The 26,703-nt window shown below is 45.4% G+C and overlaps 1 protein-coding gene across 4 annotated transcripts in view; it reads left to right on the top strand.

The window, feature by feature from the left end:
- Window positions 1–4,361: 4,361 nt before the first annotated feature.
- The window catches only part of BRD4 (bromodomain containing 4), an 86,793-nt gene continuing 64,451 nt past the window's right edge, over window positions 4,362–26,703 (top strand). For 2 of the 4 annotated variants that reach the window (XM_042928751.1, XM_042928748.1), the window contains exon 1: window positions 4,362–4,592. The gene's annotated coding sequence lies outside the window, so the exon portion shown is untranslated. Of the gene's footprint in view, window positions 4,593–5,013; window positions 5,066–17,122; window positions 17,766–26,703 lie in introns of those variants that run through there. The other 2 variants (XM_042928749.1, XM_042928750.1) reach the window with 2 other exon arrangements.

The following is a 26,703-nucleotide window of genomic DNA, read 5'->3' as shown; positions in this document are numbered from 1 at the left end:
CACCTCCAGTTTTTCCAAAGCTGATTTGGTTTATAAATCTGTCCTTGCCTTTAGGAAAACACTCTACAGCTTATTATTATTTTTTATTTTTAAGCAATCTGTACACCCAACATGGGGCTTGAACCCACAACACCGAGATCAGGAGTCACATGCTCCACCGACTGAGCCAGCCAGGCACCCCTATTCTTTTTTTCTTAAATGTTTATTTATTTATTTCAAGATCGAGCGAGCATGAGCAGGGGAGGGGAAGAGAGAGAGGGAGAGAGACAAAATTCCAAGCAGGCCTCCAAGTTATCAGCACAGAGCCCAAAGTGGGGCTTGATCCCACAGTGAGATCATGACCTGAGTGAAAATCTAGAGTCGGACGCTTAACCAACTGAGTTACCCATGTGCCCCAGTGCCCCTACTCTTTTAATCTGGAAAAATACTGGCAGGTATGAAGAGCAAATGGTAAATGTATAGGATCTTCACTATAATACTATTATGATGAAAACTAGAAATGAATTAAATGTTAATAGGAGAATGGCTAAATAAATTATGATCAATCCATACCAGATCAGCCATCAGATAGGTATATCATCTTGGAGTTATCTCCTAATTAGGTAGATCTCAGAGTATTCATGTGGAATGGCTTCTAAGATGTATTAAATGAGAAAAAGCACATTACAAATTAACAAATACGGAATGATCTCTTTTATTTTATAACAACACAACTATTTCTACATGTTGATACATATTGATGCATAAAAAGGTCTAGATGGTGTATAAAGTTGTGGAATCACTATGTTGTACACCTGAAACTAATATAACATTGTATGTCAACTATGTGGGAAAAAAAATGCCTAACAAACAGAAAAACAAGGGGCAACTGGCTGGCTCAGTTGGTAGAGCATGTGACTCTTGATCTTGAGGTTGTGAGTTCAAGCCCCCTACATTGAGGGGTAGAGCTTACTTTAAAAAAATATATAAAATGTTGTCTCACACATACAAAAAGACCAAAAAAACCCCCTCTAGAACAGTGCTGTCCAACAGAAATATGTTGCAAGTTACATGTGTAATTTTGTTTTCTCGTAACCACATTAAAAAAGGTAATAGAGAGGCACCTGGGCGGCTCAGTCAGTTAAGCATCCAACTCCTGGTTTCAGCTCAGGTCATGATCTCATGAGTGGTGAATTCAACTCCAACATCGGGCTCTGTGCTGGCAGCGAGAAGCCTGCTTGGGATTCTATGTCTCCCCCCTTTCTGCCCCTCCCCTGCTCACTCTCTTTCTGTTTCTCTCAAAAGATAAATAAATATTTAAAAAAAGTAAAAAGATGGGGCGCCTGGGTGGTGCAGTCAGTTGGGCATCCAACTTTGGCTCAGGTCATGACCTCGTGGTTCGTGAGTTTGAGCCCCGCGTCAGGCTCTGTGCTGACAGCTCAGAGCCTGGAGCCTGCTTCAGATTCTGTGTCTCCCTCTCTCTGTGTCCCTCCCCCACTCACACTCTGTCTCTCTCTCTCTCTCTCAAAAATAAAGATTAAAAAAAATTAAAAAAAAAAGTAAAAAGAAACTGGTAAAATTAAATTTGATAATATATTTATCCCAACATATAAAGTATTATTTCAACAGGTAATCAAATATAAAAAATTAAGAAAATATATTTTACAAGTTTTTTTCACATTCTTTAAAAAAAATTTTTTTTTAATGTTTTTGAGATAGAGACAGAGCATGAGCGGGGGAGGGGCAGAGAGTGAGGGAGACCTAGAATCTGAAGCAGGCTCCAGGCTCTGAGCTATCAGCAGAGCCCGACGCGGGGCTCGAACTCACGGGCCATGAGATCATGACCAGAGCCGAAGTCGGACGCTCAACCCACTGAGCCACCCAGGCGCCCCTCACATTAAATCTTTGAAATGCAGTGTGTATTTTACACTTACAATGCATCTCAATTTGGGCCAGCTACATTTCAAGCTCTCAATAGCCTTGTGTGGTCCTATCAGACAGCACAGGTCTAATACACCCCGAAGAGATAACAGTGGTTATGCTGGTGAGGGAGGGGAAGAGATAAGAGGGATACTTAATTTTTCCTCTATATTCTTTTGTATTTTTCAGGTAAAATGGTTAAATGTGTTATTTTACTTAAAACGAGTAATACAGGGGCACTGGGGTGGCTGGCTCAGTTGGTTAAGCGCCTGACTTCTGCTCAAGTCATGTTCTCACGGTTCCTGGGTTCCAGCCCCGCGTCAGGCTCTGTGCTGACCGCTCAGAGCCCGGAGCCTGCTTCGGATTCTGTGTCTCCCCCTCTCTCTGACCCTCCCCTGTTCTTGCTCGGTCTGTCAAAAATAGACGAACGTTAAAAAAAGTTTTTTTTATGAATATATAAAGCCATGCAGAATTATAGTATGTACTTCATGGCTCATTCCTTAATATTTTTATTAATCTCTTCTGGTTTTTGATACTGCAAACACAGGAATAACAAGAGAAAAAAATACGAACTTATTCAAAATGTGAACTATTAAAAACAAAATTTGTTATTAACCTAACTTAACTGGATAAGTATTTTCTGAGTTTAAGATCCCTGTGAGGAGTTAGGCTCTGCACTATGGAAGACAAAAAGAATAGGACATTGTTTTTATTTTTTATTTTTTTTTTTCAACGTTTTTTATTTTTTTATTTTTGGGACAGAGAGAGACAGAGCATGAACGGGGGAGGGGCAGAGAGAGAGGGAGGCACAGAATCGGAAACAGGCTCCAGGCTCCGAGCCATCAGCCCAGAGCCCGACGCGGGGCTCGAACTCACGGACCGCGAGATCGTGACCTGAGCTGAAGTCGGACGCTTAACCGACTGCGCCACCCAGGCGCCCCGACATTGTTGTTTTAAAAGCTTTTGGAATTGCCTTTGTAGTTTGTATATTCTGCCTAAAATGACGTGTGACTGTAGAGTAAAACAAAAAATTTTATGTGACTGGCAGCTCCAAATTACTTCCAAAAACATCATCAGAAACAAAAATAGTGCAAGAAGACAACGATGGGAAGGGCAGCTTAAAATGGATATATTCTAGTCTTCTTTAAAAAAAAAAAGTGGTTATTCCATATTCACATAGCCCTGCACACCTTCTTATTCTTTTTCCCTTTTCTGATTCTCTTCCACAAATTGTCGACTGGGCAAAATAAGGAGCCAGAAGTTATTCACAAACTTCGATATTCTGTAATAATTAGAAGGAAGCTAACTAATAAATCAGTTGCAGTCACTTCCTTTATTTCTTGCACTTAATTATTCGTTATCTTATGCTTTGCTAAAATAACGGATGCAATTAAGTCCTTACTTTGCCCGGGACCCAACAGTGATTTATGATTGACCTTGAAGAGTGAGCAAACACTACGACGGAGACAAAACTACTTGCTATTCTGTATTAATATGTTCTGAAGGAAGGGGCTGTCGGGGAATTTTTAGACTTTTTTACAGAACAGCATTTGCGATTTCTAAAAGAGGAGAATAAAAACGCTAAAAGAGTGACGCTAAGGGCAAAAGGGAAAGGTTTTGCTTTCCCTTTTGAAAAATTTCACAGGATCATCATTTTACTTATTTTTTAATTAATTAATTTTTTTCAGTAAGCTCTCCGCCCAACGTGGGGCTCGAACTCACGACCCCCCGACCGAGAGTCCCACGCTCCACCGACTGTGCCGGCAAGGCATCCCCAGAATCCTCTTTTAAGCGCAAGCGACCTAACCCTTATCCCCCCACCCCACCCCCTGCCCCGGCCCTGGGGAGCGGACTTGCTCTGCGAGTCTCCAGGCCCGGGTGGGGAGGAGGGGGGCGGCTGGAGGGACAGCGCTCCCGGCCCCTCGGACGCCAGCTGCGGCGGGCGGGGACACACGCAGCCGCGGCCCCGCGCACCGTCGCCTCCGCCCTCTCCCTCCGACCGGCGCCCGCACCCCCGCCGCGGCTCGCGGACCGAAGGGTCCCAACCTCGCTCAACACACTGCCCCCTTCCCACCCGGGGAAGGGGGCCCTACTCGGCCTCTGCCACGAGTCTCTGGGGTCTTTCCACACCTTCCTCCCTCTCGCCGAGGGTCGCATCAGCAGACCTTTCTTAAATTTTGTTCGTCTCTCTCTGCCTTCAGATCTTCTCAGACCCAGCCTTCAGCCTGAGGGGTCTCCCCTCGGTCCTCTCCCTCGGTCGGCCGAATCCCTGCACCCTCCCCCCCCCGAGGGGTTCCCCCCCTACCCCGGGCGCCCCCCCACCTCCACTCACCTCGCGCCCGCCAGCTCTCCCGAGCTCGCTGGCGCCGGGCGCGGTCGCGGGACGCGCACGCCGGGCGGCGGCGGGGGGCCGCGCGCGCAGCGTACGCGGTGACGTCAGTGCGCTGGCGGCGGCGGCGGCGGCGGCGGCGGCGGCGGCAGGGCTGTTTGTTCTGCTCTCCCGCAGCCGAGGAGCCGAAGCGGTGGCTGCGGCGGCAGCGGCTGCCGGCAGTGCCCGCAGGCGAGCGGGGCCTGTGAGCGCGGCGGAGCGGCGGGCGCGGCGGGCGGGCCCCGGCGCCGCGCAGGCAGCCCGAAGAGGAGGGGGCGGCGGCAGCGGGCGGCCGGCGGGGGCGGCGTGCGGCCTAGCGTCTCAGGTGAGGACCGGTGCCCTTCGGGGCGGCGGGCGGCGCGGGGAGGCCGGCGGGGACCCGCGGCGCGGCCCGCGTAACCTGCATTGCGTAATGGGGCCGGTGCGCCAGCACCTACGCCATCGGCGCGGCGCGGGGGCGGGGAGGCCGGGGCGACGCGGGCTCGGGCCTGCGGGCCTCCCGCGTCCGCGCGCCGTGCCGCTTGCGCCCGGCCGGGGCCGCCTGCGCCGTTGGCGTCGGAGTGGCCGGGTCGCTCGCGGGTGCTCGGTCGTTGGCGCCGCCGCCCCCCGGCTTGGGCCGGCCGGCGGGGCGGGGGCGCGGGTGGGGGGCGCGGGCGCCGCGGCGGGGCGGGTGGCCGGGGGCGGGCGGGGGGCGGGCCGAGGCGCCCGGCACTTCCTGCCGCCGCCATTTTGTCAAGTGAGGAGGAGGAGGAGGAGGAGGAAGCGGCCGCCGCGGACTCCGCGGCGCGCCCGGCCCCGGTAAGTCCGGGCCCGGCGTGGTGGCCACGGGCGCCGTTGTCCCCATCCGCGGTCCCCCGGGGCTGGCTCGGCCGCTGCCCGGGCGCTCACGTGGGCCGGGCTCAGCGCGCGCTCCCCTGTCGCCTGGGTCCTCCTGCCCGAGCTGGGGCAGCGCGCCCCCGCCCCCATTTCCTCGCCTTCCCGGCGGTCCCCGGAGCTCTGCGGAGAATGGGTCTGGTCCCCAGGGGGAGGGAGGAGGCTGCCGCGGCACGCCTGCCGGGAGACACCCCCGGGGGTGGGAGCGGTGCTGTGTGGGGCGAGCCTGACCCCCTTTACTTACCCACTCCCAGCCTGGCAGCCGTGCGCTGGGCGCTTTGTTTTGCTCGGTCGATGCTCGCTGGCGTCCTTGCCACGGCCTCTTCTGTTCGCTGTGTTGTGTGGGGTGGTGGTTTGGGGTGGGGATGTGGGGGAGTTGTGATTCAGCGAAATAAAATGACACAGCACCCCCCCCCCCCCAAAAAAAAAAAAAAAGAAAGAAAAACGGAAACAGCACAACTTCACCCGGCTGCCCCCCAAGGCCCGGCCTTGGATGAAAATGGGAAATCCCAGTTTGGTATAGTGGACAGTGTAAATACTTGCATTCAGGCCCGTGGATGAGTCATGTGCTTTTGCTAAGTGGCTGACCTCCCATTTACTCAGGACCACAGCATTGTTTTTTGAAATGTTATTTTTATTTTTCACTCCGTGTTTTCTGCAACCTGGTGAGGTGTATGGTCTTGGTCTTTGGGTTGAATTTGGTGTGTGTGTTTTGGATGCAAGAAGTGACCTCTTGGAGTCTGTGCTTTCTGAGAATTGAAGTGTCTTTGCTTCCCTTTGGGAGGGCTCTACCTGTCCGTGTTTACAAAAACCAAGTCTGTGTGCCTGTAAGCCAGTGGCTCTTTGGTGGTGTAATAATGGTTGGGAGATTTTTATGAATGGGGCTGTCAAGTTCCCTAAGTTGTTAGTCCTTAGAGTTTGTAGTCTGTTAGTGGTAAAGCTATACTCAAAGGATTTATGAATGTTTTCAGTCCCAAGTGGGTTTTGGGTGGTGGTACAGTTTGTTTTATGATCTCGCCAGCAACTTAATAAAGCATTCCTCCTCTCAGTTTAATTTGGGTGGGGATTATCTTTCCTTCAAGGTATTACAGATAACCAAGCTCTTCTCCCCCAAAACTTCAACCTGAGGAAGATAAACCTCTCAGATGGTTCCCATTGACTAAGTCCAGAAGGAAAAGCGTGATCTGAAACAAAATGCATTGCTCCCCTGTTACCCACCATACCCCTTTCCTTGGTAGGAAACGTAGTATCCAAGAGGTCAAGCTGTGGAGAAAAGCACTTAAGTTCATTTTAGTTGGTTTTAACTGAAAGGAGATGATTGCACCTCTGTGTATCTAGCTAGAATTCAGCACAGCCAATTTGCTGAAGAGGAGGAGCTCTGCCTACAGATGAACGTTCGAACTTGAAAGGGGCTACATATTAAGGACAGGTTGGCTGTTCTGGGGTGCTAGTATGGCTAGCTTCTCTGGCTTGGATGGGGATAAGGAGAAAAGAAAAACTGCCGAAGAATTGCAAGAGAATTGGCGGCTGCTTTGTAAAATTTCCACTGAATTATTGAATTGTTCAAAGGAATTTAGACTTTGTTTCCAAAAGTTACTCTTTTGAGCCAGTTGTTGTGATCTTTGTACTAAATTGCACTTTTGTTTTTGAAGGTTGGGGGGGATGCAATATTTTTCTGTTACACAATTCAGGTTATTGAATGACTTGAGATTTACAGACCTAGAAGATTGGAGTCCTTGTTCTTAATTTAAAGTAAAAACCGTTTGGTACATCAATGATTTGTAGACTCTGGGCTGTTAAATCCTTTGACAACCCGCTGTCATGTGTCAATTGTAAAGTGTTTCAATTTCCGATTTTGAATGAACTTACAAAGTAGATGTTTGTCTTTATGTTGCTGGCAAATGTATAAGAAGGAAAGAAAAGCTTGACATTGGAAAGTGCTACTAATATTTCATACATCTTTGTGAGTTTTGCTGTTTCGCAAAGACTGCGCGTTTGCAAGGTGAGAATTGTGGGGATTCTTTGCAGATGCTGACAGTTCGTTTATGATTCATTAGACATGAGTTTGTAAAAATAAAATTTTAAGTTATTTTAATTTTTTACTGGAATGTGAGTTCCATGCGGGCAGGGTTTTGTTTGCTTGGTTTTACCTATTTTAAGTCCCTATTGTATCCTCAGCGCCTAGAAGAGGACCTAAAATAAAATATTCTTAGAGTGAACAAACTGGAAAGATAAGTGAGCAAGAATTTGGCATGTCCAGGGGCTCCTCAGTAGCTCACTCAATTAAGTGTCTGACTTCAGCTCAGGTCATGATCTCACGGTTTGTGGGTTCGAGCCCTCCGTCAGGCTATGTGATGACATCTCAGGGCCTGGAGCCTGCTTGGGATTCTGTGTCTTCCTCTCTCTCTGCCCCTCCCCTGCTTGCACTCTGTCTCTCTCACTCTGTTTTTCTCAAAAATAAACTTTTTTAAAAAAATTAAAAAAAAAAAAGAATTTGGCATGTCCTTAATACCAAATGCAAGTAATTCCTCTTAATATCGTTAGGAGGGGATATAGTTGGTCAGTAGTGATTTGCAAAGAATGTGAATTTTAACTGTGATGTTAAGGTCCAGAAATTGCAGTAAACTTGCTTATGGTCCAAGCAGTGTGGCATGCAGTTGCTTCTGTGCACTGTCTACTGTACATTTCCCACTTAGTTTGAAATGTGGTGAGTGGGTTTGGGCTGTGGTTCAGCATTGGCCTGGGAAAAGTATTTTTAAGAGGGAGATGAAGTGGGTAATAAACATGTATGGGCAGCATTTCTTAATGTGAGTCTCATGTTTTTAATAAAAACTTGATTTGCGTGTGTGTTGTTAAACATTGAGTCTTTTTTTGTTGTTTTTGTTTTGTTTTTGTAATATTCGGGTTTCATGTGTATATAATCGCCCAATCAGTTTCAAGTGATTAGTTCCTGAGCTCATACTATATTCACGGGGAGACAAAAAGTGAGTTTTCTTTGGTAGGTTCATTTTTTATTGATATATTCATTCCCCAACATTTTATTGAGTATAAATTGTATATAACTTGAGCATTACACTATTATTGTAAAATCCCACCAATCTCTCTCTTTTTTTTTTTAAGTTTATTTATTTATTTTGAAAGAGAGAGAACATGAACGGAAGAGGGGCAGAGAGAGAGAGAATCCCAGCAGGCTCTGTGCTGTCGGCACAGAGCCCAACGCAGAGCTGGAACTCACAAACTGTGAGATCATGACCTGAGCCGAAATCAAGAGTTGGATGCTTAACCTACTAAGCCACCCAGGTGCCCCTTTAAAGAAAGAACCGCTTTGTTGAGATACAATTCACACACGTTACAGTTCCCTGGTTTAAAGTGCACATTTCAGTAGTTCCTAGTATATTCAGAGGTGTGCACCGATCACCACAACCAATGTTAGAACATTTGCATCCGTCCCAAAAGAAACCCCTATACATTAGCAGTCACTCTCCATCCATCCCTCCCCCCCCCCCCCCCCCCCCCCCGCAACACATGGCAACCACTAATACATTTTCTGTTTCTATGAATTTGTGTATCCTGGATATTTCAAAAATCATAGCCTTTCATGTCTGACCTCTGAGTATAACATTTTCGTGCTTTGTGCTACAGCACGAATCACTGTTTCATTCCTTTTATTACTGAATGATATTCCATTATGTGAATACATGCCACGTTTTGTTTATCCATTCAGTAGTTGGTGGATATTTGGGTTGTTTCCACTTTGGCTGTTGTGAATGGTGCTGCTGTGAACATTCACGCACAAGATTCTGTGCGGACATGTGTATTTTCTCTGGGGTAGCTACGTAACGAGTGTAATTGCTGGTCATGGTAACTGAGGGTGTGCAATGACTTTTTAACTGCCTTGATTTTCTAGTGCTTTCACAAGGGGTTAAAAGAAAAGCTTAATGGGTTAAGGGTGTACCCATTATAAAAAAATGAGGGAATGGAAGTGCAAGGATGTCTGCATGTTGCATGTAGTACAGCCTGCCTAGTTTGATCCCAACTTAGTTTTAAAAAATTGTACATTCTTCGAGAACAGTTTAAAATGCTGGTAAGGCACAGAAAACCATTTGGAAGATGAACCCCAAACTTGTGTTGAAAAGGGTAACTGTTAAAACTCTTAAAATTTCTTTTTCAGCCTAAATAGGCTACAACTTCTCAAACTGCATGCGCACATCTAGCTTAAATCATGGGATATATTCTCTTCTAAAGAAATAGATGAAGTCCATTGTCACAGTTAGGGCAAACAGCCATCTGTCCAATTCTTGACTGAACCCTGAAAGGGAATAGCGGTGATTGGTTTATGTCATTTGAAAATGAGATTGTGAGATTTGTTTTTTCTTTAAGCAAAAGTAGTTCATGGTCATTTGAAATAATTTGGAAAATAACAATGTTAACGTTAGATGTCAAAAACTGTCCTTTACCCTCATTTTTATTTCAATTTTTCATGTTAGTAACAAAATTGATTATACTCTTAAGTTTTCAAAAAATATTACGTTGTGAACATTTCCAGAATGCTCTATTTAAATAGTTGCCTAAATTTTATCATATGAATGAATGTACCATAATTCTATTTTTGGACCTTGTTTTCAGGTTTCCTCCTTTTTCATGTCTAGAGAGGGGATCACTGGATCAGAGGGTGTGTATTCTTTCAAACTTGATACAAATCAGTTTTCCAGAAAAGTTCCATGAATGTCCCATTTCTCCAATCACAGCTTGACACAGGGTCTTGTTTGTTTATTTTATTTTTTAAGTTTATTTTTGAAAGAAAGAGCAGGGAAGGGGCAGAGAGAGAGGGAGACAATCCCAAGCAGGCTCCACACTGTCAGCACGGAGCCGGATGTGGGGCTCGAATTCACAGAATTATGAGATCATAACCTGGGCTGATATCAAGAGTTGGACGCTTAACCAACTGTGCCACCCAGGTGCCCCAACAGAGTCTTGTTTATAAGGCTGAGTTTTGGTTTTTTGTTTTTTAACGTTCCGCCCCCCACCCCCCCGAAAAAAAAGCAATTGGGCAAAAACAGGGTGTCCTCTTTGGTGTGTTCTGAAGGCATCTGAGAAGCAGATGTGTCTTGACATCTTGCTCTTTGACCTTTCTACTCTCTCCTGTTAGACTTGGACTTTGTTGCCTGAAATCAGGCCTCAGAATTCCTAATCCTGTGATAGGAGCCTAGTGTTATCTGAATACTCTGGGGAAGGGTGACTGGAAAGGGCTTAAGCAGCCTGTTGGCATCCAGTCCTGTCTCATTTTTGCTGGCCCACTCCAAAGACTGATACCACAGGCGTGTCACAGACCCCAGTTTGAATCCTGGCCCTGCTGCCAGGATTTCAACCTGTCTCAGCCTCCTGCAAATTTCACCTGCCCATTTTTCGGTTTAGAGTAAAATGAGGCTGTGCCCTCTCGCAGGTAGCTACTACGCACTTGCTGTCATTGCCCAGGGGGAAGAACAGAAGAGGCAGCCAGGTCTGAGAGTAGAATGCCAGAGGGCCGCGAAGGTGTAGCAGCCGGCACTTCCGGATATTGTGCCGCCAGGTGCCTTCTAGACGTGCCCCCTCTCCCCCCAGCCTTGTTGTGTCTCCCGAATTGAACTATGAGTGGGGATCATTTGGAGAAGGTGATTTCAAGTGAGGGTTAGATTTTTTGTTTTGGTTGGTTTTCTTTGTTTGTTGTTTTTTTTTTTTTTTTTTTTGTTTTTTTTTTTTTTAAGTGAGGATTTGTTTTTATCTGATACTGAGATTAAAAGTGGTGGTAATGGGATTAGGGGAAGTTCAACTCTGAGGGCGTTCACTCTGTGGTGTTGGCTGCAGCGTTTGGGGAAATGATCCAGCAGGGAAAGGTAATGTGTATTCTTGGGCCTAAAATGTAACTTTTCTATTTCATTAAAAATGGGTTATGTGAGTAAAGGCAATGGCCAGGGTGCCAGAAGTCGCTGGTGGACTAAAGTTTTTCTAGAGCATAAGCACAACATCTATCCCTACCTTCTTTGCCCCCTTTGGCCCTAATTTGAATTATGTTGACATCTGAGCTTGAAAAAAGGATTCTGGTCTCCAGGAAGGTTTGTGTCACAAGTCGGGATCTCCCTGGAAGAGAGGCAGGCAGCTGGATGGACCAGGCAAGTGGAGTTCTGACTGGAAAGTTACGGTTCTGCTACTTTGGGCCTTGTTGACCACAAGAACTAGTTGATGTCAGTCACCCTTCCTGGGGACCATCAGGATCCATTATCACATGGGGTGTTTTTTGTTTGTGTTAAACCCACCTGGAGAATATCTTTCAGAAATCAGCCAAATCTCAGCATTTGACTGCAAATTAAGGGTACTTGGATGAATATGTCATTTCTCTCTCTTTTTAAATTTTATTTCTTTTGAGAAAGAGAACACAAGCAGGGGAGGGGCAGAGAGAGAGAGAGGAGAGAGAGAGAGAATCCCAAGCAGGCTCCTCACTGTGAGTGCAGAGCCCCCGATGTGGGGCTCAGTGTCAGGAACTGTGAGATCATGACCTGAGCCGAAACCCAAGTCGATGCTTAATTGACTGAGCCCCCCGGGTGCCCTCCCCCCCATTTTTTCCTTTTGAACTGTGACATAATTACAAAGACTTTTTATAGTTCATTCTAGGTATAGGCTGTTCTGTGATCTTTTTCTTGGAGAGGTATTGGCCTGTTTTGCCTAATACAGGAAGTTGCAGGTCTTTGGGCTATGGAGAGCAGACTTGGTTGGAGCTGTGTCACTGGAGAGGAATAACTGTGGAGTGGAGTCCACTGTCAGAGTTCAGTCCCAGCCCTGACCCCCCCTTCTGGTCTTGACCTCAGGCAAGTTACCTAATGGTTCTAGACCTCAGTTTCCTTATTGGTAAAGTGGGGTCTGTATACCTGAGCATTGGCAGGTAGACAGAAGTGGGGGGGGGGGTGGTTAACATCTGTATTGTATTTAGATTGAGTGGGGTCTGAAGGGAGTGCTTGCTTTGCTCTGCCTGAAAGGCTTTGAGAAAAGCTGTCCAGGCTCTACTTTGCATGTGGTCACCTTCCTTGTCTTGGTGTCCACTTAAGGCTGAAACTCCTTGTTTGTTCCTTGTTGCTGTCAGGTCAAGAGGCACTGGCACACTGTGGAAGCAGTACCAGGGGAGAGGTGTTGGGCTTGGTATTATGCAATTTCCAGAAACAGGAATTAGTAATTCCCACGTCCTCATGTGTGACTAATGTCCCCACTTGTCCTACCCCAGGCAATAACACATAACACACCTGTGGGCAAATTGGCCTTTGAGACTGTTTTGTGTTCAAAGGGTGGGGGTGAGATAAATTTGGGGATTTTACATCTGAAACATTTTCATTGTTTTTTGAGGAAACATATTTGGTGGGAGCAGATTGTTACTGTGAGGGGTGAAACCGGAGAACTGAAGAACTGCAAGGAGGGTGGAACCTGCCAGTGGTGGGGGGGTGGGGGGGACGCAGGTGCGCGCACGTGCATGCACAAGAACTGGGTGCAGGGGCACACTGTACTCACATTGGACTAGTCATGTATCCTCTCAAGACTCAATTTTTCATATGTAAAATGGGATAACAGGTTTGGGCTCCAGAGAACTTTGACCAGAATCTAGATTTTAAGAGAAAGTCACTCGTTTTATATCTGTCTTTTTCAAACTGTGGGTAATGATGTGAACTGAAAAGGTTGCAATCATTGTTTAAGGGGGAAAAAAAAGAAATGTTGGAAAGTGTCTCACACATTCAAGAGGATTTTATAAAACCTTTTCTTTGATTTTATGTATTGTGATGTACATGATAAAATGTATGTTACTGTGGGTCATGTCAGAACAGTGTGAAATAATATTTTAGATAATATCCAATTGTAACTGTCAGTACCTTGATGGTATTTTTTTTTTAACCTTTTTGCAGTTTGTTTCTTCATCACTTGTCCAAGGGTGACCACTGTATATGCTTTCCAGTAGCAGGTGAATTGCATTGATCTTTAGTTTCTTTTCTTCCTTGTACCACTGTTTGCTAAACGCTCTGTAGGGGGTGGAGCGGCTCTGAGAGTTGAGGAAGCATCTAGTGCTGAAGGTTGTCAGCAGACTGCAATAGGCAAAACAAGAAGTATATAGTGTTTTGTGTGTGTTGTTAAAATTCAGCTGAGTAAATTTTAAAGATCTTAGTTGGCTTTATTCAATGATTCATTAATCGGGCGACACCTCATCCAGTAAATAGAAAGGCGCTCCAAAGAGCTGTATAAAATGGAAGGTTTTTATAAGTAGAAGGGGGTGGGATGAAGTTAGAAATGCAAAGAAACAGGCTGTTTTAGGCAGGGTCACCTTCCTTTAGGGGCTGGGGTCTGTTGGGCAGATGATCTCACTAGTGCTGGGCAGGTCATTCCAGATTGACTGGTTAAAAATTCCACCTCTCGGAGAAGTTGAAACCATGATTAGGTATTAAGTCTCAGTTTGGTGACTGTGGGGCTTAGCACAAGTGACTCCATTTAGGGCCTTTTGTCTCTTTAAGTGTAAGGCAAGCTACCTGTCCTTTATTCTCTGATACGTCCTCCCGATTTTTAAATTAAGAGGCTTCTCTCTCTGTCTGTTTTTTAAGGAAATAGTTGTATTGGTTAGGTCTTTCTGGTATAAGTAACAAACATAAAACTACTTAAAAGGAAAGTCTGTTGGGTGATGTGAACATAAGTCTGGAGTGGGTAGGGCTCAGGCACAGTCGAATCTAGGGGCTCAAACAGGGATATCAGAGCTTGTTACCTATTTCTAGTATAGTGACCTCAAGGTCAAGATTGAATCTTCTCTTGTAATGCTGTCTGATGGCAGAAGACTCTGCCTTGGATCATTTCCCGTCATTGACCATGTGCAGAATGGGAATGCCAGACAACCTTGCCTCACACGTAGCACCTGTAGCCCATCTCTGCCCTCCATTTGCTCACCCCAAACGGTAGCTCCAGCAGCATCTTGCTCATCATTATGAGGTATGCTAGATGGAATACTTTGGTTGAGCAAGACGTCTGTCTTTTACACTAGAAGTAGTGTGCTCCCTAACTGCAAACAAGAAATTTTGGATGGCTGAGAGGGAAGTTAATTTCCATACGAGTCATAAACTAGAATCCAAGAGTGAGTTATCAGGAAAAGGGTAAAGTGAAGATGGTATTAGGGATTACGTATTCTAAATCCTTTGGTAGAGGGTAAAATGAAAGCTAGGATTTATCTTACCAGGTCCTGGGTGCAGAGGGGCTGCTGTGGGGCTGAGAGAGGAGTCAAGCCAAGTCTCAAAGTCTCTTTCGGGTGGGTGAGATGATGTGGGTTCCCAGTGGTGACTGGAGCCAGTTTGGCAGAAAAATAGCCCTCAGGAAGCACAGGGGTGAGCTGGGCTTATACCCTCGAGGAAGCACAGGGCAAGACTTGGAAAAGAGACCAGGTAGATAAATTTCAGTAAGTGCTTCCATGAATGAAATTGTAATGGAGAACATTTCAGTAGACTGGGTTCATCTTTCATCCATGCCTGTGAAAGCTACAGTTGTAATTTTGCCATTTGCTAAGCTGTTTCTGTACTTAAGTTCGTTCTTGTAAAGTCTGCTGCTTGACATTCCTCTGGTATTACAAAAAGCCTGCTCAGATTTCCATAATCAAAAACAAGTGTTAAGCACTGTTAGGGTCATCGTTTTCCTGCAGTTCTTACTGTTGGATTTGTGCAGTCCTTTAAGGAGCTCAGAATAATTGAGGATCCAGTGGCCAAGGATGAGACCAGCCCTGCCTGTCACTAGAACTTCAATTCTTAGCTTGAGGGAAGGTCAGAGGTCATCTTGAGACTGTGCCAGATGCTGTGGGTCCTTTCTCCAGGAAAAATGCACATGCATGAACATTGAACCGTTGAGGGAGACAGTTTTCAGAACCCTGAAGTTCATCCGAGGAGTATGTACTAAAGTGAATTTCCTGGATTTTACTTTGAGAATGAAAAATTTATTATTACGTTAATTGAAAGACTCTTGGTAGTTTTGGAGACTTCTGTTTTCGCACTAGCTTGCTTTCGCAGACATTTATAAATTTATGACTTGGAAACAACGTGGAACGCCCATTTTGGTTTGTTCTTGAAAAATCTTCCAGAGGGTTTTATAGAGCTGTCAACCTGGAGTGTCAACAGTGTTGCAAACTTCCTCGATACCCCTGTGCATCCCTCTTTTCCAGCTTGTTTTCTTTCCTAGGGATGAGGAATGTCAGAATGGGCCTATCTGTGTCTGCAGAAGAAGGGAGGTTTTTGTTCACTGAAGCTGCCGCTGTTTGTAAAACTGTCTCCAGGATTTGGTGTTGGCCTGGAGCCTTTGCTGCAGGAGGTAGCCCAGTGGGCCACTAGCCAGCCTGTCATTTGGTGGTGTTGGGTGTGGGTATACTTGGAATTATGGCTGTGGGTCCCTATTGTGGTTTAGTGCCTCCTTTCTGCTGTGGGACATGTGTTCATGCGTACACCAGAACTACATGCTGAGGGATGGCAAGGGATCATTCTTCACCATAATATGTTCATGCTTAGGAATATGAACATGCTACTCCAGGTGGTGTGCGTGATGCCACTCTGCTGTCTCCCCAAATTCCTGCGTGGTGGAAGGAATAGGAAATACAGTACCTCATAAACTTGAATAATTCATACTTTCGTAATTGGGGCAGGGTTGTCAGAGGTTGCAAAAGAACTATTACTTCTAAGAATAGTGCATATTAACACCTCCTTTGCTCCTTAATCTCTAAAGTTTGAAGATTAATCTTGTTATGTGTTGATGGATATTTAAGCATTTACTGTTGGTGTTGGCTTTAATTAATCCCATTGCTCTGCTCACTTGTATTACAGTCTTATTGTACAGGCATGATTTTTGTTACTTGAGCAGTTTCCCCTTTCTATTCTGTAATTAAGAGAAACAAGATAGGGTACACGGAAGTTTTGTAAAAGATGGTGCCATCCACGTGTAGGTTGTTTTAATTTACAAGCTTCACTGAAAATTATTTGGCTCTCAAGTGCTTTCAGTTATTAAAAAAAACCTGCTAAGTAATAAAGTCGTGTATGTGTGTTCATTTGTTTTCCTTTTGACACTAGGAAACAATTGAGCTGACAGATTAGCTGTCTGGAAATAACACCACCTTTGTGTTCATCTATTTCAGAATCATAACACACATCTTTGTAATCCCAGGAATGCAGTTTTGAGTTACTAGTGTTGGAGCCCTCTTGAGTTGCAGCACATACAGCCTGTAGTTTAGTTTGCCCGTCCTCAGGGTCCTCTCCCAGGACATCTCTGGGCCTCTTTGCTGTGGGAACCCTGTGTGAACATCCTTCCCTTGTACGTGTGAAAGCTGAATGCCCACCCTGGCCTATGGCTCTTTCCGCTTGCCTTCCCGACCCCCACATTCCCTTTGTTCACCTTGAGGCAGTGCTTTTCTTTTATCCATGACTCTTTGTGAAAAGGTTCCCTGTGACGGATAGAACTATCTTTTCTGAATGTATGTGGGTTTTTTGTTTTTTTCTTTTACCGGCTTGCCTGTTCTGAAATGGTGAAGTCAAACACGAGTCCCCTGGCTGTCTTTGTCAGCCTCAGTATATGGAGCTGCAATGTGGGTCTGTTTCCCACTATTTCCCCAGACTGGGAGCTTGAGCATACACGTTTATGAGCACTCTGTTTTGGTGGGTATTTGAGTGGATACTATGGCCTAGGAGCTAGATTTCTAAGAAAAGCTCTATGTTTTCCTTAAGTCTTAAGAAAACAACTTTACTAATGGGGTACTGGTATCATCTTGGTTTTGTAAAAGGTAGCTGGTGCCCAGAGAGCTCAGTCACTTGAGCAGGAGTGCAAGGGCATGGAGCTGGTAAGTGGTACGCCTGGCTCTAGAGCCCACGTGTGCACACGTGCGTGCGCGCTCTCTCTCTCTCTCTCTCTCTCTCTCTCTCTCTTTTTGTTTTTAAGATTTAACTAATCTCTACACCCATCATGAGGGTCGAATTTACAGCCCTGAGATCAAGAATTGCATGCTCCACCATCTGAGCCAGCCAGGCACTCCCACATGCTCCTGACTTCGTTCTACAAGCTGTGGAAGGAGGGAATCGGCCACGTTCAGATGGATGGAGTGGTAACTGACGTGCACAAGATAGATCATGGGAGTGCTTGTGAGAGGTACAGGCCAGCCACTCTGAGAAGAGAGTCCTTCCAGCTGTGAGCATAGGAAAGGAGCTGGCATTTAGGCTGGTCCATCTGTGAGACAGCTGAGGCCTGGACAGATTTGGACTGTTCTGCAAGCAAGCACCTGCCCCTCGGAAGCACTCACGGAGGAGGGTCACGTCAGAGGAGGGTCATTACTCTGGCTGCAGACCTCTTTTTCATCTGGGTATCTGGTCATTAAATGCAGTGCCACCCTCCAGAGGAGTCTCATGAAGACATTCACATGAGTGGAATTAAACTTCACCTGCCTTGATTTGGTTTCACCTCCAGTTTTTCCTTGTTACTCTAGTGAAAGTCTGTGAATTCAGACAAAGGAGTTGGGGGAGTCAGTAAGCTGGAGTAAACTTCATCTTTAGCCCATGTGCCCTGGGCTTGCTATATCAGGGTGTGAACTGGATGATCTCCTAGGATTATGGTGAGTCTCTATCTCAAGGTGCTGCTTATTGTAGGGTGCGATTGCGTTCCAGCTCCTGGGTGTTTATTTCCCACTTAGGGACTGTTGTTTAAAGGGAATTTCCTGCCTGAAGCAAACAGGCCAAATTCTGCCAGGGTGTGTGTGGGACTTACTAGATAATGGGGCACTGTGCTATATCTTGTGTGTGCAGTGAGAATTCAGTGATGAATAAAAGTGTTTCCCATGTCTGTATGCTGAGTACAATTAAATCATAACTGGGGGCAGAGTGAGGCAAGTGTTTAAGGGGGTCCTAATATGTCCAGTGGTGGGCAGTGGCCCAGTGCTAGAAAGGTGGTAATTCATTTAATAAGAGTGCCCTGAAGAAACATCATTTTACTTTTAAAACCTTTCTTTGACTTTATAAGATCACAAATGATTTCGTTGAGTAAGAGTTTGGCTCTGAGTACTGTGAGAAAAATCTAGTAAGAGAAAATGGTAGAAGTGGTTAAACAGACTTCATGCAAAACTGAAAACTAGACCAGTAAGTAAGCTAGTTGGAATATGATCAGAAGGTAATAGATCTATTGGAGCAAAATTCTCCTGCTGCTTTAAAACCCCACTGTATATATATAGGCTAAAACCCAAACCCCGATCCTGTGGTACTCTGGGCCCTACCTAGCTTCTATGACAGACTGCTGTCCCATGTCTTTGTTTTTTTTTCTAGGACCCCCCCCCCCCATCTTTCAGGGTCCAGTTTTGATCTTATTTTACAGTGACCTACCCCCCCCCCCCCCATGCACAGTGTGGGGCGTGAAGTACCCTGAGATCAATTCGCATGCTCTACTGACTGAGCCTGGCAGGTGCCCCATGACCTTACCCAAGTTTTAAAGCAGTGCTGTCCTGTGGAACTTCCTGCAATAATGGCAAATTTTTAGTTTTTGAGTTACCCAGCATGGTAGGCACTACCCCACATGATGAATATGCCTGCTTTGACAGGTTTTAGAGAGGATAGGCTCATTTTAGTCTCTTGGTGCTTGTGGTTGACACTGCCTTGTAGCAAGGCAGGTGGATATGGAGTGCTGGAATGCAGGGGCACGTCTAGGCTCGAAGTGGGGCTTTAGGCATTGCCAGGAGGGTGGATGAGGTCTCCTGGAGCTCTGTGGAGAGAGAACGGGGTGGGGGTGGGGGGCGGCTGGGCCCGCATTTAGAGTGAGAGGGCAGTCAGGAACAGAATCCTGATTTGTGGGGACGGACAAGCACCCTGCTCCCCTCCTACAGGAGGCTGGAAGCAGAGTCCCAGCAAAGTCCCAGGCTAGAGGAAGCTAATAAGCCTGCATAGCCTAAGAACTCAGGTGGAGAATTAGCCTTCTTCATCAGATCAGGGAAAGGGGTTTTCCTTTGAAAACTGTCCGCCATGGAGTGAACTCCAGTTACCTACGTAAGTATGGTATTCTTAATCTCTGCCCTTCTGTTTTTATAGCCTAGAAAATTCCCCACCCCTCCTTGGAATTTGCTTTATCTGGTATCTTTCATTTCATTCATTCCATACATCCCCATTTTGTGAGCAGAGCTTTTGGGGGAAGGGCTGGTGCATTTGGCCCATTATCTTTGGGTGTGGAGAATATGACCAAAGGCTCAAGCAGGGACTGAGGGCCGAGTTGTGCTTCTAGAAAGTGCCAGCGGTGGGTCTACCTGGAGTGAGTCAACTGAACGAGGTGGATGAAGCCTGCCCACAGAGTTTGTGCTAGTGCGCTGCAGACCAGACCTGAAGGCCCATTGGGTTTCATTCTGTGATTACATTATGAAATGTGCAAAGCTAATATTAAATCATGGCATTTGCTTTTATTGATAGTATGATTAATAGTGTTAATTGAGCGCTTAGTTTCTCTTGCATCCCATTTGACGCTTACACCAGCCCTGTGAGGGTCTTCTCTCCAGAGTTGAAGAATCTGTGGTGAAGCCATCTGCTTTTTTTCCCCCTGTTCAAAAACATAAAACTTTGCCATCTTAATATTTTTAAGTATACAGTAATGTTAAGTCTGTGCATGTTGTGTAGCAGATCTCTAGAAGTTTTCCATCTTGCAAAATTGAAACTATGTCCATTTAACAACTCTCACTTTTCCCGCCCCTCCCTCCAGCCCCTTGGCAACCGCATACTACTTTCTGTTTCTAAGAGTTTGACTGTTTTAGATAGCTCACATTAAGTGGAATCGTGCAGTGTTTGTCTGTCACAAGCCTATTTCACTTAGCACATGTCCTCCAGGTTCATCCATGTTGTCACATGTGAGAGGATTTACTTTTTTAAGGCAGAAAATACCCGACTGTACATAACCATATTTTCTCTATCCATTTATCTGTTGATGGACATTTGGATTGCTTCCCCTTCTTGGCTATTGTGAATAGTGCTGCCATGAAATGAACATGGATGTGCAGGTAGCCACTTGTCTACTTTTTGAACACAATTTAGAACTTAAATAGGGAAGTCTGCTACGAAATTCCCTTGTCCTGTTTGCATGCTGCAACTGATTTGGGATTGGAGGGTTTTTATTAGGCAGATGTGAAAAGTGGGCACAAGGGTACAGGAAGGAGATGATTCAGCCGGTGGTCCCTTGTCCTGCTAGGTGTCTTTCAAGGCAGCCTAGAAGAAAGTAGGGGCTGGTTACAAATGGATTGGACCCTACCCCTTTCTGGCTTTCCAGGATCTTATCCTGTCAGCCACAGTCTTGGCTTCTCAACCCAACCCACTCACATTTCCATGACAGGTGGCTTGACTTGTGTTCTCATTTCAGCCAGTGTAATCCTGAAAAGGCTCACAGAATTCCTGTAACCTAACATTTCTCTGTGAATTGCCTCAAAATGTGACCAAGGCAGCTTAATTTTTGAACTCCTGTAAATGGGATGGCCCTTAATAACACACGATCAGATGTAGCAGAGGTGAGAGGTGTCTCCAGCATCAGTTTTGGCAGTGTCTGCCTTTGCCTGCACTCAGTGTCCTGTGACTTATGCCTGGACATCTTGGATTGCTTCATACTCCCTCCTGCCCAGTGCAAGAAGCACCAAATGCTGTCCTTGGAGGCAAGCACAGAGCTCAAGGATAAATAGACTAGACAGCTTGCTCCCTCAAAAGGAAGCAGCTTAGATTTTGACTTTTCCTTTTTCAGAAAATCTGGTCATATCCTTGTAAATGGGACCACCCATTCACGGACATCTCAATTTCTACTTTTTGGTTCTTTTTTATTATAATTTTTTTAAATGTTTGTTTATTTTTGAGACAGAGGGAGACAGAACGCGAGTGGGGGAGGGGCATAGAGAGAGGGAGACACAGAATCTGAAACAGGCTCCAGGCTCTGAGCTGTTAGCACAGAGCCCGATGCGGGGCTCGAACCCATGAACCGTGAGATCATGACCTGAGCCGAAGTCGGATGCTTAACGGACTGAGCCACCCAGGTGCCCCTCTACTTTTTGGTTCTTAACGAATCATGAACTACTATGAACTTCCACATGCAAGTTTTTGTGTAGACATGTTTTTCTTTCCTTTGTTTATATAGCTAGGGGCAAAACTTCCTCCTTACATGGTAACTATGTTTAACCTTTCCAGAAACTGCTGGACTGCTTTCGAAAGTTGCTACCCCATTTTACATTCCTGTCAGCAGTGCATAAAGGTTCCAGTTTCCCCACATCCTTGCCAGCACTTGTTATCTTTCTGATTGTAACACAAATTCCTTTTAAGCCTAGCAGAATTTAAGTAGTTTTAGTTTTGACTTCTTACTCTCTCCCTTTTGAGCAGCAGTTGCAAGATACGGGGTTGTGTTCTCAGTGTTCTTGGAGAATACGTCTGCCCAAATGAGTCTTGTCATGTGATGTGCCAGTTACAAGACACTGGGTGCAGATCTGGATGCACAGTATTGTCAAGAGGTTGGGTTTTAAGTCGTTATCGTGAGTCCTGTTTCTTTGAACTTTTGTTCTAGTGATGCATTAATTGATCTTTTTAGGTAGTACAGTGTTGAGGTCTTTGGGTGAGGGTTCCAATCCACTTTCTTCCTTCTGGTTTTTTACTCACAGGGATGCATGTGTACCTGAGGCTATAGATTTATTTCAGAACCCATCTTACTCTCTATGCTTGTTGCTGAAACAGCTTCTGGTCCAGGACAGAGGATGAGAACTAGATTCATCAAGGATCTTATGCTGACTGTGCCTCCCAAGATTTGAAACCAGCCATAACTTTGAAGTCACTCTTTTTTACTGCTAAAACTGCCATTGGCATTCTCTTGTCCTGGGACTAGAATGAGCTAGTCACTCAGTGTTTTGTCTCCTGTTGAGCTGACCTTCTTTTTACCTCTGGTGTGTTCTGCACTGGCCATTAGAGCATGCTGAAAATGGAATGAACCACCTGAGGAGGTAAACAGATGAACTGTGACTAGTGGTATTGAAGCTGAACATGGACACTCACTGGCATTTGGAGGAATGGGCAGTGATCTGGGATGGGCTCCTTAACCTCTGAGGCTGTTTCCTATCAGTAAAACGGGATAACAAAAGCACCCCACCTACCTGAAGGTTGTGAAGATCCTGTCTTGGATCAAGTAGCTCTAAGTGTTAGTAACAAACTCCGGCTGTCGGGCACAGCAGAGGGGAGCTCCTCTGATTTCACGGAAGATGCCGTGGATTCGGTCATACGGGGTTAAAGGTGAAGTGGTTTGCAGTTCACATTTGAGTGATTCTAATTTCTGTCTTCCAGCTTGAGGATACTTGGGATGACCAGCTCAGTCGTCTATGCTTCCTTCCCTACCGCATTTTCTTGCCATCCTGAAGTTTACTCGTCTCAGTTGCATATAACTCGCAACGATATGTTGCTTGGTCTTACTGTTTTTCATCTTTATTACCAGCGCAGCACATTATTTGCAGACTTTTGCCACTTCCTCACTTAAGTTCATCCATGTCATGGTAGCTATAGCTCATTCATTTTCACCAAAGTGTGAATGTATCACAATTGATTCATTCTCATGTTGGTGGACATTTGGGTCCTTAGATTGATTATTTATTTTAAGGTTTTATTTTTTAAGCATTCTGTACACCCATCGTGGAGCTCGAACTCACAACCCTGAGATCAGGAGTTGCATGCTCCACCGACTGAGCCAGCCAGGTGCCCCCTTTAGATTTATTTTTATTGGAGAGGTAGGGAGGGTGGAATAGGTATCACAACATTATTGCTGTGAGCATTCTGCTTGTATATGTGCATCGGAGGCATGTGTACAGGTGTGTCAGTAGGTGTTTGGGAGTGGAATTACTGGGTAATTGGGGATGTCTTAATACCAAATTATTTTCAGAAACAGTCCCATCAGTTTACCTGCCCACATCCCAGAATGTTGGACCACATTTTCACAAATGTTGGCATTAATGTGCTTGTATTTTACCAATCTTGGCGGACATAAAGTGTCATTGTAGCTTCAGTTGTCAGGGAAGTGGAGATGAATGAGGCTGAGCATCTTCTTGGGTTTATTCATTGTCCTTGTTGAAATGCCTGTTTCTGACTTCTGCTCATTTTCCTTTAATTTATCTTTTTTAATTGATTTGCAGAAGTTGTTTATAGAGCATGCGTACCAGATCTTTGTGGATAATACATTTTGCAAATATTTTTCCCTAGTGTGATGTCTCCCCACCTCCAGAGTGTCTTTTGATCAACAGGAGATGTTAATATTCATGTAGGTGAATTTATGAATCTTTGTTTTACAGTTGGTGGGAAGAGCATTACCTGAAGTCAGGTAATCTATTTTTTTTAACATTCTGTGGATTTTTTTCTCTTTTCTTTTTCTTTTTTTATTTAAATTCAAGTTAACATGCAGTGTAGTCTTGGCTTCAGGAGTAGAACCCAGTGATTCATCTCTTACGTATGACACTCAGTGCTCATTCCAAAAAATGTCCTCCTTAATGCTCATCACCCATTTAACCCATCCCCCATCCACCTCCTCTCCAGCAACCTTCAGTTTGTTCTCTGTATCTGAGTCTCTTATGGTTTGCCTCCCTCTCTGTTTTCATCTTATTTTTCCTTCCCTTCCCTGTGTTCATCTGTTGTGTTTCTTAAACTCCACATGTGAGTGAAATCATAAGATTGCTGTCTTTCTCTATTTCACTTAGCATAATACCCTCTAGTTCCATCCACCTTGGAACTGGCAAGATTTCATTCCTTTTTGTTGCTGAGTAGTACTCCGTTATACATGTATATACCATATATGTGTGTATATATATATATATATATATATACACACACACACACACACATACACACACTATATAGTGTGTGTGTGTGTATATGTATATATATATATGTGTGTGTGTGTGTGTATATATATATACATATGTATATATATATAATTATGGAAAGAGCCCAAATGTCCAGCAACTGATGAATGGATAAAGAAGATGTGGGGTGTGTATGTGTATGGGGGTTATATACACACCTCATGTCTTCTGTATCCATTCATCAATCAATAAACATTTGGGCTCTTTCCATAATTGGGCTATTGTTGATAGTGCTGCTATAAACACTGGGGTGCATGTGCCCCTTCGAATCCGCATTTTTGTATCCTTTGGATAAATACCGAGTAGTGCAATTGCTGGGTCACAGGGTAGTTCTATTTTTGAACTTTTTTGAAGAACCTCCATACTGTTGCTTGCATTCCTGCCAACAGTACAAAAGGGTTTCCCCTTTCTCCACATCCTCGCCAACATCTGTTGTTGTTTTCTAAAAGTTGTGAGGTTTTGCCTTTCAAATATATGCCCTTTGGGGCGCCTGGGTGGCTCAGTCGGTTGAGCGTCCGACTTCGGCTCAGGTCACGATCTCGCGGTCCGTGAGTTCGAGCCCCGCGTCAGGCTCTGGGCTGATGGCTCAGAGCCCAGAGCCTGCTTCCGATTCTGTGTCTCCTTCTCTCTCTGCCCCTCCCCCGTTCATGCTCTGTCTCTCTCTGTCTCAAAAATAAATAAATGTTAAAAAAAAAAAAATTCAAATATATGCCCTTAGTTCATCAGGAAATTATTTTGGGGTACGGGGTGAAGAGTCGTGCAGGCTTCGTGACCTCAGTTGAATGACTGATGGCTAGCATCCCTGGCTGTGAAACTGAGATCTTAGTCCTTACCTGTGCTAGGTTCTCATGGAGTGCGGAATACAGCAGCCTAGCCTGAGCCTCAGTGAGCATTCAGTAATTGCTCCTTGGTCTGAGTCCAGTTGCTTTCCCTAAGCATGTGGACACTCAGGGAAAGTTGGCGCTTAACTGGGAGAGTTGTTGCTTATACATTGCCTGCCAACCACTACAGGCATCGTGGCCAGGCTGGGTTTGGCTGCTCAACGAATCCTCTGGCAAAGGCACTGGTTAGCTTGGAAAATGTTCAGCTGCATGCAAAGCTTGCCTGATTCAGGCAGGTGCTCAGTCAGTACAAGAGCTAATTGGTGTGCCATCCGATGCATTCTAGAAGTGACTCTTTCCTAGGTCCCTAGTGCAGTAATGAGCCTGGGTCGAAGATACTTTCCTAACCAGGAGCTTCAGGCCTTGAATGGAGCTTGTTTCCTGACGCTGACATTGAGTACGTGTCAGACGTGGATATATCTTCGTATGCTCTGGGAGGTCCGGTTTCAGAATGAGGGCTTTGGGAGACCCAAGGGCATTGATGCCAACCCTTGCTCATGGAGTTGGTTATGGTAGATGGTGTCCTGTCTGTGAGCCTTTTCCAGTTAGGCTCTCCCAGTGTTCTTCACTGGCATTTTGACCAGGGGCTTTGTCATACACCTTTTACAGAGGGGACCACTGAGCTGGGAGTGTATTAATAAGTCATCAATAATAAGCCACGAAATGTTTCTTGATTCCTCTCAACCCTGTAGTGTCCACACATTACTGGAAATAATCTCAGCATTAAACAGCTGGGGTGTGGTTTGTGAGCTTTGGCGTTTCTTCCTGATGGGTAGCAGTGGCTGTCCCATCACTGTTAAAGGTGACAGGAGGGTCTACACACATCCCATCAATACTAGAACACAGAACGTAGGGAGAATATTGTTTGTGGGTAGCCCTGTGAGCTTGTACACACAAAAATAGGTGTTATGATGCAGGGTGACCTTTTCCCTACTTGTGGCTTTGTTGTATTTTATTGGAATGACGGTGAAATGTTTTAATCAGAAGACCTAATTCCACACGCAGAGTTGTCCTGATGCTTGTTCCCTCTGACCTGGAAGGTGTTCTGCTGTTGGCCAGGAGGGAATCGTTTGCTTCTCTGGCACTTGGCTGTCTAGGAGCCTTCCCCACCCCAGCGCAAATATCTTCACTAGCTTGGAGACTCAATCAAAACTTTAAAATTGGGCCAAGGCCCTCTAGGAAGCATTTAGTTTGAAAAATTGTTCTACACAGTAGCTTTGCTGTATCACGATAAGTTACTTTTCCCAGAAGATTAATAAACTGTACTTTAATCACTCTGGAAAAGCTGAGTATCAGTGTTCCCCCTGCTCTGAGTTAGTAGTAATCTTCTTCCTCAGTTGATATGAGTGCAGGAAGTGCTCTGGTCGTAGAGCCCACAAGGATTTTTTATGACTCCTTGAAGATTGTTAGTCTTGCTGCTTTGCTGTGTTAAGTGCAAAACCGCAAGTCACAGAACCCATTGTTTACCTTCATCTAGAGTTTTCCTTTCAGAAAAGCACTTTTTAACACTTACTGTTCACCAGTATTCCAGTAGTTCCCATCATGTAGGAGCTCCCAGTCTACGCAGGTGGATTTCTGTTCCAGAAAACAGAATATTTGGTTTCCCTCCCCTAATTACCGTGACTGAACAACATTGAGCGCTTGCTGATCCTTGGCACAGCCCCGAGGGCAGGCCCTGTGAACCAGTGTTTCACAGATGAGGAGTCAGGAGCCTAACGATGACGTCTGCCTCCCAGCTCAGCTCTAGAGCGTGGGGTTCGGACCAAGCTGTTTGGGCTTTG

This window comes from Panthera leo, chromosome A2 (genome assembly GCF_018350215.1).
Source record: "Panthera leo isolate Ple1 chromosome A2, P.leo_Ple1_pat1.1, whole genome shotgun sequence".
NCBI lineage: Eukaryota > Metazoa > Chordata > Mammalia > Carnivora > Felidae > Panthera > Panthera leo.
This window is presented reverse-complemented; position numbering and strand designations above follow the sequence as displayed.